General features: G+C 31.0%; 1 protein-coding gene across 1 annotated transcript in view; it reads left to right on the top strand.

Moving 5' to 3' along the window:
* The first annotated feature begins 1,632 nt into the window (after positions 1 to 1,632).
* Positions 1,633 to 16,834, top strand: part of LOC107441916 (signal-induced proliferation-associated 1-like protein 2) — an 83,885-nt gene continuing 68,683 nt past the window's right edge. The window contains exon 1 of the mRNA XM_087164565.1: positions 1,633 to 1,843. The gene's annotated coding sequence lies outside the window, so the exon portion shown is untranslated. The remainder of the gene's footprint in view (positions 1,844 to 16,834) is intronic.

The following is a 16,834-nucleotide window of genomic DNA, read 5'->3' as shown; positions in this document are numbered from 1 at the left end:
GGACTTAATCTTAAAGGTTTGAAAGTGTGACCTCAACTGCTAATTTAGTGCAGATGATGTTTTAAGTTACGAAATCAGGCAAAAGAAGAAGAAAAAAAAGTTATGCTTGTTCAGAGAAAGTACTTCTCTGAATAAGCATAACTTTTTTTCTCTCGGCTCATTCAGATTTTTGATCCTCTAAATATAGAAGGTAGTCGCAATCTGGGAAATACGGTCCTCATAGTTTGATCAGGAGAGAGGTCCAAAGTTTGGATCCCCTAACGTTAATTTTACTTTTTGCGTATTTCGCCATATCTCAAGAATTTTAAAGTGAATAGAAAAATTATTGCACATTATCTTTGGATTAACTAATTTTATAATTCCATGCAAATCCTAACTTTTAGTAAATATTTTTTATATTTAAAAACCTAAGACATTATGAATTGCAAAGTATACAATTTTTACAAAATTTTTTACAACGCAAAATACAAATTTAGAGCGAATAGGTACTGAGAAATCAAAACTGAAAAATACGGCTTCTTTGAAATTAGATTTCTCGGGAACTATCCGTGAAATTTCAACTCACATCTTGTATTTTGTCTGATAAAATTGCGTTTTTTAGTGATACAAGAAGTCGTATACCTTAAAATTCTAAATTTTTCGACTAATAAATTAAATATTTATTTAACGGAATCTTTTGCGTGGAATTTTATTTGAGTGAGTGAGTTGTGTGCAAAATTTTTTCCATTCGTTTAAAAAGTTCTCGAGATAAGCTTGGACCGCTCTCCGGAACAAACAACTATGGGGACCATATTTCCCAGATTGCGTCTACCCCCAATATTTTAGGGGTCAGAAATCCAAATTAGTCGGGGAAGGGGGGAATGTGTTTCTTCAGATAAAGTACTTTTTGTGTCAGATTTCTTATATTAAAATATCGTTTGCTTTAAATAGCATATTTGAGATCACTCTCTCAAAACATAAAAATTGAGTTCTAGAACGTGAAAATCCTATCATTAGGATCAAAAGTTATCAGGTGGACCCTTTTACTTTGCGCACTGTACATTCGAACAGTGTCAATTTAATACTATTAAGTTACAGCTCCTGTAACAACGATAAACGAATTTTCTTTTAATATCTTCTCAAAAAAAGACTATTTTATTAAAATTTTGTGTTTTTGACAAATAGACATCATATGACGAATTATTTGGTTTTAATTACTTTTCTTTGGGGGAAAAAAAGTAAAAGAATAATTTTTTATTCGATAAGTTTGAAAAATGGAATCCAATTTGTCTATTTTCTAAAACGTGAGTTTGGAGCTGTGTTCGTTTCGTTTCCTTCTAAAACACATTTTAAGTTACTCTAACTACTTATAAAACATATTAAACAGAATAAAAAGCCACCAAGGAATTGTTAATCGCAACCTTAGTCAGAAAATATACAGTCAGAAAATGAGCGTGTTTAAAATAGGAGCATAAATAGTGAGTATTTAACATATTGAATTATTAAAAAATTTAAATAACCTGATATAAAGAACAATTTTTAAGCTTAAAGCGTTGAAAATATTCACGGCGTTTGTTTGGGTTAATTTTAAGAATCCCAAGACTTGTTATCTGTTGGTATCACCAGATGGCACTGCAATACCAACACACCTGAAGAACACGCCTTTCTTTCAAACTTGACATCCAGTTATTTAAATTTCTTTGCGTGCGTGTTCATGTATATTGTTAAAAGACGCCGTATTACAGATTGTTTATAGTTTGGTTGTGAATGTTTCGAAACAGATGCTTAAATAGTAGTGCAGCTAAAAATTATTTTTTCTGTGTTTGATTATAATATACTCTGGATAACATAACAGAGACACTAGGTAAGTTTTAATCGCTTTGTTTGCAGTAGTATTTTCAACTATCAGTTTTCTTATATGGCATACAGGTTTTACTATCTATAATGAACGCGTATAGCCCAAGTTGTTGCTTATTAATTTATTCGATGTGAATTGTAATGACGTCAATAATTTGTGTGTGAAATAAAATATTTTTATGAATGGAAATGAATGATTGACAATTTTTCAAATATGTTTTATTTTAAGTTTATTATTACTTTTCACTTATGTTTACATAAAGATATTGCTGAAAAGAAATCTTTTTATAAATGCTAATAGCCTCCTTTTTTGGGGGTAAATGTTGTTTTTTTAAGATTTTGAAACAATGTATTGTGAATGAAGCCAATTTTATTTTAAAATTTTGTGATTTAAAAGAAATTACATGGTGCTTAGCGTTTTTAAAAAGTGCTTAAAGGTGCTCATTTTCGATTTTTAAAAGCCCTTAAAGTTGCTTTTTTCATTTTTTTTTTATTTTTAAATTGCTTAGTTTTTCCCTTTCCGAAAATGAGGTTTTAATTCTTTACCATGTCGATTTTCGCCATGTTTTAGGCAAAAGCATGCTTTTCACATCGTTTAATTCAACGTTTTTACAATTCATTCAACCACAATCCATTTTGGCTTACCATTAGTCCATAGCGTATGAAAGTGCCAATCATTTTACATGTTTTACATTAATTTATCATGATCATGTAAAGTTTTTGAAAAAAAATTTTGCTTTTTTTAATGTATATAGTGCTTAAAATATTTTTTGAGTGCTTTAAAGGTGCTTATTTTTTGTTGAAAGATTTGGCTACGCACCGTGAATTAGATAAAAGTAAGGCTCAGATTATGATGTCGTTTGCATTTTTTCTCATTGAGGGTATTTTTGGAATTTTTTTTTAGAATTTCTTTTATGCTAAGTATTTTTTTATGGATTTTTTTAAATTTTTAAAAAAGTTATCTTCTATCACTATATTTTGCAACCCATTTTCCTAATTTGTAATTTTTCCAGTAGTAATATTCAATACAAAATTAAATGAAAAATTCCTCTAGTTTTAATATCCTTGTGCCAATTATGTTTTTTCACATTAATAAAAGATGATTAATCTTTTTTTTTTTTGATGTCTCAAAATGTCTCATTTCTACAAACAATAAAATAAAGATTATAATGTATAACAGTTGAATCTAGTAGAAACTCTTTAATTCAAATTTAGCATTAATCTTTCCAATTCTTGATGAATGAATATATTATTATATAAATATGAAATGATATGTATACTTTGCTGACTAAATAATTTAATAGTATACTTGACGTAATCGAATATTTAATACATCTCAATTGTCAGTTGAGAAATAAATGCTTTAAAATTTTATTTTGTTTTTAATTAAGAATTGTTACTAACTATGGTTGTTATTTCTAACAATTTATAAATTTCTTATTTAGTGATATTTTATTATAATTATTCAATTTGGTTTGTGAAAAATCGTTCTTAATTATATTACTTTTAACTACTTTTGAAAAAATGTTTTTTTTTTTTCATATAAGGTAAATATTAATTAAAAACACAATAGAGGCAAAGTTGAAAATGTATTACATAGTAGTATGATGTTTCAGTATTAATGGTAGGTATTGAAAAAGATGCTGTATGTAGTTTATACTAATTGTTCTAAATCTCTGTGTAGATTTGATAAAATTTTTATTTAATGAGTAGAAGCCATATAAACTTGGGTAATAGTAAAACTTTTTTATTATATTATGTTAAATTTTTGAATTTTTACGAATTTAAAGATTTAATGCCTTATTTCTTGTGCTCTTTTTATTTTATTTATTTTTAAAAAAACGCTATTACTTGTGAGTTTTTCAAGATTTCTTGTGAAAGGTCTTGATTTTCTGAAAAATCAGTGGGCTGTCTGTATTTTTTTAAAATTTTTTGTTTTTTTATGGAAATCTCTCAATTTTCTGAGTCTAATATTAGTGTAAAATCAGGTTCTTTTTATTACAGTTCTAATATTTTTTACGCACATAATGACAAAAAATTTCTTAATGTGATATATTTATTATCTACTAAGCCTCATAAACAAATTTTAGCATTTAAAGTTTTAAAAAGTTCAACATTCTGGTTGTCAGATAATTTGAAAAATGAACTAAAACAGGGTACGTAGCTTTTTTAAAAAGTGCTTAAAGGTGCTTATTTTTGATTTACGTTTTTTAATGGCCCTTAAAAGTGTTTTTTTTTATTCAATGTTTGTAAAAAGTGCTTAATTTTCTATCTTTAAAAAAAAAAAATTTTCTTGCCTTCTCGATTATCGTTCTAAATTTATAGTGCATGATTTTTCACAATTTTCTCTGCACTATTTATCGGATACTAGTTATTTTATCATGATTCTGTTAAGTTCTGAATTGTATTGATTTTATGTTAATAAATTAAGAACTTTTAACGATAGAAAAAAATAATTTTTATTACTGTTCAGATAATAATAATTTTTTTTGGAAAGTGATTAAAAATATTATTCTAGTGCTTAAAAAGTACTTAAAATGTGCTTATTTTTGGTTAAAAAATCTGGCTACGCACCTTGTAAAAGAGCAGGGGTCTGTCCAGACATTTTGTGAAAGGTCCGGTTTTCGTGAAATTGTGAAAAAATTACTCACATTCTTTCAACCAGGGTCCGCATTTATGAATTCGCGCAAATAGGGTCCGGTAATTGCAAAAATCTTTTTCAATGAGTTTTTAAATTGTAAATAGATACAAGATTATGCTCATTTTCAAAATTAAAAAAAGCAATTGCTGCTTCTAAATTAGAGATGCAACATACAAATATTTGGTATTTAGCCTATACTGCTGAACGCAGAATATTCATTACTGACGAATAATGGAAGAATCGTCTGCCGAAGACAAAACATAATTCTTTTACATCCATCTTTCTTGTTTTCTGCCCTGGGAAGGGTTAATTCAATTAACAAAACAATAATGAAGATAAACAAGTTTGTGAAGGGTCCGATTAAGAAAAAATAATTTTGTGAAGGGTCCGTTTTTAAGTTAAAATATTTTGTGAAGGGTCCGTTTTTATGAAAAGATATTTTGTGAAGGGTCCGTTAACGGACCTAAATTTCTTCTAAACAGACCCCTGAAGAGTGACTCGAAAATAGTGCTTTCTAACATTGTATTAATTATGTCTAACATTGTATAGCATATATGTTCCACATACAATTGTAATGATATATTTTGCTTTTGCAAAATGAATAAAATATTCGAAAGCACTTTTTTTTTGGCGAATATAATCGTTGATCTTCCTTCGTTAATTTTTAAATAAATTATTTTATTTTAATCCCTTTTATTTTCTTTGTGTTATGTTATATATATATATGAGCTTTCAATGTGAAAGCTTGCTTATGGAACTAGACCTAAAATATTGGGTGAGCAGCTGGTGCTTTTGCGTGGTGTTGGAATTTTCGTTCTTTATTTTTCGAATCCCCCTCTGCTGAAGAGTTTCCTGCCGCCGGATGTTATCGCGGGGCACCACCGGAAAAGGGACCTTTTCACCTTACTCCAGTATATTTCTACGTTCATCTCCCTCTCTTTTATTTATTTTTTCTTTCCCCCTTCCTTCCTTCCTCCCTCCTGCTCTGTTTTTAACTTTTGCCTCGTGCATGCACCCTTTTTCCAACTGAGGTGAAAAGGTGCAGGTTAAATTAATGGAAAGAACTTGTCTCCTTTTTTTTTATCTTCCTAAAGTTAGTTTTGCCATGTTAAATTTATACTGTGGTAATACTAAATATATATTTTTTTATAAACAGAGTGCTTTATCGGTTACTGAAACCACGTGTTAACTACTGCCTTTCCCAGTTGTCGCTAACACGAACGTATGCCTCATCAACCGATAATTACGAATTGCGATGTATCGTCAAAAATGATAAATAACGACATATCGCGATATCTTTCTAATTTAACTCATCTATATTCAGGGGTCTGTTTAGTAGAAATTTAACGTTAACGGACCATTCACAAAATATCTTTTTCATAAAAACGAACCCTTCACAAAATAATTTATCTTTTAACCGGACCCTTCAAAAATTTGTTTATCTTCATTATTGTTTTGTTAATCGAATAAACCCTTCCCTGGATTGGGGGGGGGGGAAGAAAGATGGATGTAAACGAACTAAGTTTTGTCTTCGGCAGACGCTTCTTCCATTATTCGTCCGAAATGAATATTCTGCGTTCAGCAGTATAGGCTAAATACCAAATATTTGTATGTTGCATCTCTAATTTAGTAGCAGCAATTGCTGTTTATATTTTTAAATTTAATTTTTTTATTATAATTTTACAGTGTTGAGCATAATCTTGTATCCATTTATAATTTGAAAACTTCTTGTAATTTTTTTTTGTTTTTTGCAATAACAGAACCCTATTTGCACAAATTCACAAAAGCAGGACCCTGGTTGAAATAATGTGACTTAACGTTTATTTTATATTCACAAATTACTAGTAATTTTTTCCCAATTTTATAAAAACGGACCTTTTTACAAAATGTCTGGACAGACCCCTGCGTTTTAAACGTTTATTGCAGATCATTCAGTTTTTATCTAGAAGTGAACCACAATTAGGCTAATTCAGTTTATTTGCAGCTTGTATGAACAATTTAAACAACACCCAAAACAAATTCATAACTAGACTGGATGTAACACAAGGAGTGCAAATTTTAAGTGTCGGACATGAAACCTAATTTATTATTAATGATAAAGCAGCGAAAAATCACAAATCTTCTTATTAAATATCTTGCAAATAGTCTATATAGGTTATAAGTTTGCAATTATCGTAATAAACTTTATGAAATCGAGGTAGATTATTTAAAGTTCCGTAGCCGAAAAAAATTGGAACCAGCTATCCTAAAGAAAACTATAAGAAACATAAAGTAATACTCTCTGAAAGGGGATTTCTTTTATTTGTTTCAGATTTCTTTTCATACTTTCAATAAAAATTTGTAAATATGAGGAAAAAAAAATCTTCACACAAAAACCCACGCTTCAGATCTGTTGTCAAAAGTTTCTTTTTTGAAAGAAATAAAAAAAATAGCTAAAAAAAATAGCACCGCCTGCTTTGTGAGAGAAAGACTCGGAAAATCCCCATCTTGCAGAAAAGTGAGCACAAAGCCTCACACACGCTTGAAAAGTTTTGGGTGTGTTTTTAAAGCGTTATATGGGCGATTCCCCAAAAGCTTCAAATGAATGATTCACTGCTTTTCCAATAGCCCCTCCCTTTTTTCTTACTTGCTTTTCCTTTTTTTCCCCGTAGAAAAAACACCTGTTCGTTTAATGAGTCTAAAAAAATCACCTAAAATAATATGTCTACTTGCATTCCGTTTTGTTTATGGTGTGTAAAGTCTTCGAAAGTCAGAAGCTTTGGAGGTTTCTGAAATAGTTCTTATACTTTTTTACCCATTTAAGTCAGCCTTGTTTGTCTATCCTAAATTTGCCCATAAGCATCCGATTCTAAAAAGTGATTGGCTAATTTACCAAAATTAGCTATTTACAAAAAATAAAAGTTTCAAATGTGTCAAAGTAAATTTCAACCATTTCCTAAATTGGACAAGCAAATTTTATCGCTAATTAAAATTTCTTACTTTTTTTTTTTTTGGAACTAAGAGACCAGGTTGTTTGTAAATCGTGTGTAACCCCAAAAGCACTCATTTCCAATAAATCATTGGCTGATTTAGCAAAAGTTAATTTACTAAAAAATAACTAATTTACCAAAAATAACCTCTTGATATTGAACTGGATGACAAAACAAATTTCAACCATTTTCTAAATGGAACAAGCAAAATGACCGAACACCCGATCTCCGCAATAAATCATTGGTTGATTTATCAGAATTACCAAAAGTTAATTTCTCAAAAAATAACCTTTTCATATGTGCTGGATAATAATGCAAGCTTCAACTATTTTCTAATTGGAACAAGCAAAATTTATCATTCATTGAAATTTCTTACTCTTTTTTGAAACAAAGATACAAAAAACTAAAAAGTTGGCTTAGGTTTTATCTCTCCAACTGAAAACCTAAACGAGTCTAAAAGCAACCAACTTCAATAAACTATAAGCTAAAATTTGCCAAAAAGCAATTAGATTATAAGTGCTTGATGGTAATACATGCTTCAATCGATTTTTTTCCCCCAATAACTTTATTTAAAGTTTTTAATAGCTATTCTTCATGTCTTAAAGTTGGTTCACATACAATTTGAGATAAATGTTTTGTACTGCTAACCTTTAGAAATCAACAAAGTGACAAATGCCAATCACCGAATAAAGAATAATTATTGAAATCAAGTTCGATGCATCAATATTTGTTGTCGCTAGTCTCAGCTGATGTTTTTTGCCTAAATTTGACTGAACATAAATGTCAAACACGTTTTATAAAAACCATGGCAGTGTATTTTTAATGCTACTGAATGCTTCTTATACATTTAGATTAAAAATGATAAGCATTTGTGAAAAGCTGACAAGGGAACACGAAAGTGATTCTAGTCTCCAAGGATTCATAAAAAAAAAATTATATTGAAATCTGGTTCAATGCATCAAGATTTGTTGCCACACGCCTCTCTCGCCTCTGTTAATCTTTGTTTAAAATTAACGTAAATGCAAGCGACACTAAATTCACTAAACATAAATTTTTAGATTTTAGGAAAACAATGTCTTACAAGTTTGATGCAGCTTGATGTTTCTTATATTTAGTTGAATCTTTTGTCTATGCCGCTTAAAATTTTTTTAAATTTTGTATTATAACCTTTATTGAACAGACGACCCAATTTTGAGTTTACCTCCACCAATGTTCAACTCCATAGCCTTGTAATTTTGAACCCAATCAAGAAGACGATTGAACTCCTGGATCAAGTATTTGGAAAAATTTGCCATTGGGGTGGACTTTTTGATCAAATGAACCCTCATTTGCGTTACATGGAGAGGAAAACCTCGTTACCCTGATGGTAAGGGGACTCAAACCCACGATCCTTCTACCACTGAGGATATTATACATCAGCATTGTGGTCAGTGCGAGATTCGTATCGACGATCATTGGGAGACGAACGCTCTATTCCCTAAGCCACCATGGCTTGCTTAAAACTCAAACCTTACCAGATAATTTAATGTTAATTGACTTTTACTAACTTTTGTTAAGTTAGTTTGCACTTATAATAACTAAATATCGGACGCCAAAGCTACTGTCGAAGGTTAAATTAAAAATTAATGTTGAAACCAATATTGGCATATCGTCAATCTTAACTGATGTTTCTTGAGCAATTAACTGAGCATGAGTGCAAGCTTTTAAATTTTAAGAAAATCATACCAGTTAGTTTTAATACTACTAAATGTCTTAACATATAAAGTGCCAAGGTTCTGACGAACACTTTCCATTGTTTTACATATATTAATTTCCATTGTTCTCAGTTTGTTGCTAGTTACAAGACAATTCGTAATGCTGGTGTAACAAGTTCCGACGAGCTTGTTTCTCGTATTAACTATTGTAAATGCTAATTGAGTTCCGTTAATAAGCTTGTTAATGTTTTTAAGTAACATAAGTATGTCTTTGTTTTTCTATGTATTTCATTTGCAAATTGAAAAAGTAGCTTTTTGGAAGGGAAATTTTATTTCTAGGCAGGTTTCCAATGTTCTATTTAATTGAAACTGAGATTCAAGTGCTTGTAATAGAAGTAAGTGACATTTTGCAAAGACATTTTCAGGTTTAAGAATTTGTTTTGATTAGTTAGTTGTAAAAATAGACATACAGCCTTAACTTATTCTGCCAACTGTGCGAGGTTTTTTTCAATGTAATTATTATAATTTATGTTAATTATTTTCTCAATGTGATTTGTTTTAATCTAAGTCCTCAACGCAGGCGAACTTAACCGATTTTTTAAGTTTTCTTAGTTAGGTTCATAATTAAGATTTTAATTTAAATGTTTGGATTTGCTCTAAAACTTAACAGGAGTTTTTTATATGAAAAGTTTCTTGGATGGTTCGGTTTGTTATATTCGTTTTGAAGTTTCTCTAGGTGCCTCTGCTGGATCTCAAAGATTCATTTTGTCATGGCTCCTAAATATTCTAGGACGATTATTCTTGCCTTATAGCCGTTCTCAAATTTCCAGGATAATTCTGTTTCATTTAGTTTTCCAAGGTGATTCTGTCGGGCCATTGTGATTCCGGCTGTTATATTTGTTAAATTTTCTTGAATGATTCTTTTCATGTTATAGTAGTTCTTAAATATCCAGTATGATTCTGTTTATGACATATTCGTTCTTAAGTTTTCCAAGATAATTCTGAAGGGTCTTAGTGATTTTGGCTGTTATATTTGTTCTTAAATTTTCTTTCATTCTTTTTATGTTATAGTTGTTCTTAAATATGTTCAGAATGATCCTGTTTTTGTTGTATTCGCTCCTAAATTTTCCAAGTTGATTCTGTAGGGCCATAGTGATTCGGGCTGTTTTATTTGTTAGTAAGTTTTTTTAGGAAGATTTCTTTTCTACTAGTTCTTAAATTTCTATGATAATTCTGTTTACGTTATATTCGTTTTTAAATCATTCAAAGTGCAGGGATAGTTGTTCCTGTAATTTCCAGCATGATTCTGTTTGTGTCATATCTGTTCTAAAATTTTTTAGGACGGTTACTCTGGATGATTCTGTTAATTTTAATATCATTCTAAAACTTGCCTAAATGATTCTGTTTGTGTTACATTTGTTCATAAATTTTCCAGGATGAGTCTCTTTGTGTTATATTTGTTCATAAATTTTCCAGGATGAGTCTGTGTTACATTCATAAATTTTCCAGGATGAGTCTGTGTTACATTTATTCATAAATTTTCCAGGATGAGTCTGTTTTGTTTTACATTTGTTTATAAATTTTTTTAAATCATTCAAAGTAATTCTGCAGGGATAGTTATTCCTGTAATTTCCAGCATAATTCTGTTTGTGTCATATCTGTTCTAAAATTTTTTAGGGGTGTTCTCTGGATGATTCTGTTAATTTTAATATCATTCTAAAACTTGTCTAAATGATTCTGTTTGTGTTACATTTGCTCATAAATTTTCCAGGATGAGTCTGTTTGTGTTACATTTGTTCAACAACTTTCCAGGATGAGTCTGTTTTGTTTTACATTTGTTCATAAATTTTCCAGGATGAGTCTTTTTTGTGTTACATTTGTTCATAAATTTGCCAGGATGAATCTGTTTGTGTTATATTTGTTCATAAATTTTTCAGGATGAGTCTGCTTTGTGTTACAATTGTTCATAAATTTTCCAGGATAATTCTGTTTGTGTTACATTCGTTAAAAAATTTCCAGGTGGATTCTGTATATTTTAATGCAAATCACTCCATTATTCATCTGTTAGTAATGGTGTAAAGTTCTTCCGACGTTATCATCCTTCAGGCATAGTTGAGCACCACGTCCTGGAATTTGCTGAAATCAAAACGGCGTGCTGTCTCGTTCTACAGTGATGGGCTTCCTGTTTCCGCATCTTTCCGTGATTGTCATCATGTTTCACGAAATTCTGTTCTGCGTAATTGAGGAGACTATTGTGAGGATGACTCTTCAATTGTGTCCAATTTTCCTTCTTTGTCGGCGGGTATTCCTGGAATTGTAGGAGGCACTCAAATTCACCCTTTCCGCTCTGCTCTTTATAACAGTAAAAATAGTAACGTCTAGATCAGGTTCCCAATCCATAGGCTACAGCCCACAACTGGACCTTGGACGAGTCCTGTATCTTGCTAAAATGTGAACCAGACTTTTTTTTTTAAAAAAACAATAGTTATAACAGCGGTCTGTCGAGACATTTTGTGAAAGGTCCGTTTTTGTAAAATTGTGAAAAAATTACTCGTAATTTGTGAATATAAAATAAACGTTAAATCACATTCTTTCAACCAGGGCCCGCTTTTGTGAATCTGTGCAAATAGGGTCCGTTATGGCAAAAAAAAAATTTTTTTTCAAGGAGTTTTTAAATTGTAAAGACATACAAGATTATGCTCAACACTTTAAAATTATATTTAAAAAAATCAAATTTTAAAAAATCAGCAGCAATTGCAGCTATTAAATTAGAGATGCAACATACAAATATTTGGTATTTAGCCAAATACTGCTGAACGCAGAATATTCATTTCGGACGAATAAAGGAAGAAGCGTCTGCGGAAGACAAAATTTAGTTCGTTTGCATCTGTCTTTCTCCCCACCCCCTTCCTGGGAAGGGTTTATTCGATTAATAAAACAATAATGAAGATAAACAAATTTGTGAAGGGTCCGATTAAAAGATAAATTATTTTGTGAAGGGTCCGTTTTTAAGTTAAAATATTTTGTGAAGGGTCCGTTTTTATGAAAAGATATTTTGTGAAGGGTCCGTTAACGGACCCAAATTTCTTTTAAACAGACCCCTGAATAGTTATAATGATAAATTGAATGTTGTGTTAATCGAGGTTGAAATTATCTAATTTCAATCGAGAGTGGCATATCGACTTTCGTAAAAGGATGAAAGTGTCACAAAATTACCTTAATTTTTTTTTTTTTTCAATTTAATATGAACTTGTGTTTTCTTACAGTTCCGATAGCTAAGTGAATACAATAAAATGAATATTTATAAAGAAATATATTTTTTAATTCGTATGCCATACGCTTTCAGGGGTCTGTTTAGAAGAAATTTGGGTCCGTTAACGGACCCTTCACAAAATATCTTTTCATAAAAACGGACCCTTCACAAAATATTTTAACTTAAAAACGGACCCTTCACAAAATATTTTAGCTTACAAACAGACCCTTCACAAAATGATTTTTCTTTTAATCGGATCCTTCACAAATTTGTTTATCTTTATTATTATTTTGTTAATCGAATAAACCCTTTCCAGGGCAAAAAACAATATAGATGGATGTAAACGAATTAAGTTTTGTCTTACGATTCTTCCATTATTCGTCCGAAATTAATATTCCGCGTTCAGCAGTATAGGCTAAATACCAAATATTTGTATGTTGCATCTCTAATTTAGAAGCAGCAATTGCTTATTTTCTTAAAATTTAAGTTTTTTAATTATAATTTTACAGTGTTGAGCATAATGTTGTATGTCTTTACAATTTAAAAACTCCTTGAAAAACTTTTTTTTTTTTTTTGCAATAACGGACCCTATTTGCACAAATTCATAAATGCGGACCCTGGTTGAAAGAATGTGAGTAATTTTTTCACAATTTCACGAAAAACGGTCCTTTCACAAAATGTCTGGACAGACCCCTGGTTTTACTAATTACTGACATATGTGTCCTGCTGTATATATAAGAAGAGTGTAAAAAAGTTAGGAAGGAGTCAAATATCTTGAGAAATATACATGGAATAAAAAATAAACGCTGTAGTATTTTCCTAACAGCTAATCCAATGGTACCAAACTCGATCTTCCACTCTATTCGCTGGGGGGGGGGAGCAATTTTAAAATCTTAAATACGAATTACGAACCCCCATTTTTTATTGCAGTTTCGGATACTTGAGAAGCTAATGCATTTTGCTTCACAAATGGTGCTGTAACCGAGGAAGTTTGTCAGACCAGATATAAATTCTATATTTGCTTTTTTTTTACTAATATTTATACAAGAAAAAAAATCATTTAAATATGATAAAACATACCTGTAGCATAGCCGAAGCAATAATCATACCATTGCACAAAGCTTGCCATCCTTCATCTACTTGTGCTTCTGTTGTCTATATTAGCTGAGCCGCGATGGCTCAGAGGATAGAGTATTCGACTTCCAATGCGGAGAACCGGGTTCGAATCCCAGTCGATACGAATTCTGCATCCGGCTTGCACCGACCGCAGTGCTGACGTGAAATATCCTCAGTGGTAGACGGATCATGGTTAGAATCCCCTGCCGTTAGGCTAACCGTGGGAGGTTCTCGTGGTCTTCCTCTCCATGTAACGCAAATGCGGGTTAGCTCCATTAACAAGTCATCCACGAAGGCAAATTTCTTCCAATACTTGATCCAGGAGTTTCCTCGTCTTCTGGATTGGGTCCAAAATTACAAGGCTACGGAGTTGAGCATTAGTAGTCGTAAACCCAAAGGCTGAATCAGCTGTTCAACAATGGTTATGATATCTCTATTAGCTGTGCAAATTTCTAAATAAAAAGCTAAATAAAAGTCAGTAAAGATTAATAAGAGGCAGCCAAGGCCTGCAAAGGGCTGTTGCGCTCCTGAAGAAGAAGAAAGATTAATAAAATCAAGGACTGCATGAACTTTTGTTAGAAATAATTTTGCAACGCATTTTTTTTTCTTAAAAAATGTTTTTTTATTGCATATACAATGAACAACTTAATATGACAAATTAAATAAACGATTTCACAATGCAAACTTTTAAGACTTGAATGCGACGAAACAAAAGTGATTTAAAATATAAAACAAAGTAGCCAACGAAAAATGGTAGTTAGGTGTATTTACATTGCACTAGAGCTGCACAATGGGCTATTGGCGACGGTCTGGGAAACATCCCGGAGGATGATCCGAAGAAATGCCATCACAATTATGATCTTCTGCGGAGGGGATGGCACCCCCGCTTCGGTAGCCCGACGACCTGCGCGCGAAGTCGAGCACTTTACGGTAGCACAGTTTAACGAGGACCAATACCGCACACCCTCGGTCCCTACGCAGGCTGATCAAAGTGGTCACCCACCCGCTTACTGACCGCGGCCAGTGTTGCTTGACTTCGGTGTGCTACTGGGGACCTTGTCTTTACGATCAATCCACTGCGGGACCAAAACATGGAGAATAAAAGTTAGAAACAAAACTAGAAAATCACAGTCACAACAGCTCATTTTGATGCCCTGGAATCTTATTTTATTCATATAAATGATGGTTTCCTTGTTCACGACATTGGTCCCTCACCATCTCTCAATAGTGCGTGGACGTGCATTTTACCCTGATTCGCCGCTCTCGGCCTCTGTGGCTTTTTTTTCTTCTGTTTTTCATCTTTTTTTCTCTCTCGGCTACTGTGGTTTTTCAAGTTTTACTTTTCACCTTTATTTTAGCGATTTTGGTTGGCAGCTTTACGTTTTATATTTCAAAGAACTTCTGATTCTTCACATTCACGTCAGTCAAGTTTTGAAAATGGGCGCCTGTTTTTGAGACTGTTATTTACAATATAGAGCAATATATTGGTTTTCGGAATAAGTGTTTCGACAAACAAGTACTGCACTGATTTCTTTTAAATCAACCACCTAATACATTGACTTTTTTTGTCCTTAAAATTATTAATTAAAAATTATTAACTAATCGGAAAATATTCATTTTTTGTTTTTTTTCTTCACCTTTTTACTTACAGTGTACCAGGGTTGGCAAGATTTTGCCGCAGGTGGAAAAAACCATGGTAAATACCGGTAAAAACCGTCCTGGCAAAAACAGGTTTTTGCCAAGCAAAGTGGCAAAAAGCGGCAAAAACCTATATTTTCCTAGATGAGAGGACAAAAACACATTTTTGATACAAAATTATTCCTAAAATTGAAACTATGAATATAAATAATTATAAAAAAATTAACAAAACTATTATTCCATAATTAAATGATAATGTATCATTTTAGTAGTTTAAAACATTATTGATTGGAAAATTTGTGATTATTCTCTTTTTTCCAGTGAAATGAACTTATTTTTAAATTAATACAAATATAATTTAAAGCATAAAATATCTATCAACATGTGTAGTTAATTATTGTACAAATAATAATTTTTTATAATAAATAATAGTATTATACAAATAATAATATTTATTTGTAAAAAAAACATTTATTTTAGGATTCTAAAATGAAAAGAGATCAAAAACTTTCAATCTTTTAAAAATTATTACCCTTAGGTATATTAATTATTAATATGTTAAAAATAATTTTTTCATGTAATGTATCAAAATTATTATTCCTTATGATTGATTTAAATTTGTTTCAAGTATTTTGAAATAATATTTAATCAGCAATTTAGATAATTTGGTTTTTGCCGGTTTTTACCAGATTTTTGCCACTGTCCTGGCAAAAACCCCTTTTTGCCGGCAAAAACTCCAACCCTGCAGTGTACTAAGTAATTTTTTTCCCCTCTTTATTAACAAGGGATATTACAGAATTAGCGTAATCTATGGTACGTATCCTTTTTTCCTCGTATTTAGTCATTTCGTTTATTTACATCTGTTGGCGATAAGAACACTGACCGATGTCACGCAATATTACGTCATTTCTGCAAGGGTTAATTTCAAGTAGTTATTCTTCTCTTCTTATATTCTGGTTACAATGGCTCTGCGAGATCTGTTGATTTGGAAATCAATGATTTTTCTTTTTTAGGTTTTTAATCGATCAGTAGCTTTTTTTTCTTCTACCCTTTGCAATCGTAATTTCGATTTTCGTTTTTGTTTATATATTTTAGTAAATTTTATGTATTTTTTACATAGATAAATCCTGTTGTTATGACTCAAGATTCTTTTGCTTCTAATTACTTTATTTTACAATACAACACTCAGAATAATAGGACTATTTACAAAAGATATTATTTACATGGATGCTGGAAGTAAAATCGTACATCCTAAAGATGAAAATCGTATATATTCTCTTAAAACGTAATTATAACATAATAGAACATGAAAAATAATTGCCAGTTTCACAAACGCAAAAGATAATGTTAATTATCTTCTGCGTTTATATATTTGAACTTATAGATACTCAAAAGATAATGTAATACAAAATAAAATAAAGAAAACATGACGGAATTGACAAACTTAATGTGAGTGGCAACAACTGTTTTAATGAGATTTACATAGTTCTTTCATGTATCGTGTCGTATGTTCTCTGCAGTTGGTTCGCTACAACAGTGATTCCCAATATTTTCGGCTTTGTGATCGAGCTTCTTGTGGCGGAATTAAGTTTAATTTACAATTGTCATTTTTTTACATGGATAAATCCTGTTTTAATGATAGATTTACATAGTTCTTGCAGCAGCGGTTTCTAATTTTTTCTTCTGT

Source organism: Parasteatoda tepidariorum, chromosome 5, assembly GCF_982258835.1.
Source record: "Parasteatoda tepidariorum strain Cologne lab strain chromosome 5, Ptep-v5.0, whole genome shotgun sequence".
NCBI classification, from domain to species: Eukaryota; Metazoa; Arthropoda; class Arachnida; order Araneae; family Theridiidae; genus Parasteatoda; species Parasteatoda tepidariorum.
This window is presented reverse-complemented; position numbering and strand designations above follow the sequence as displayed.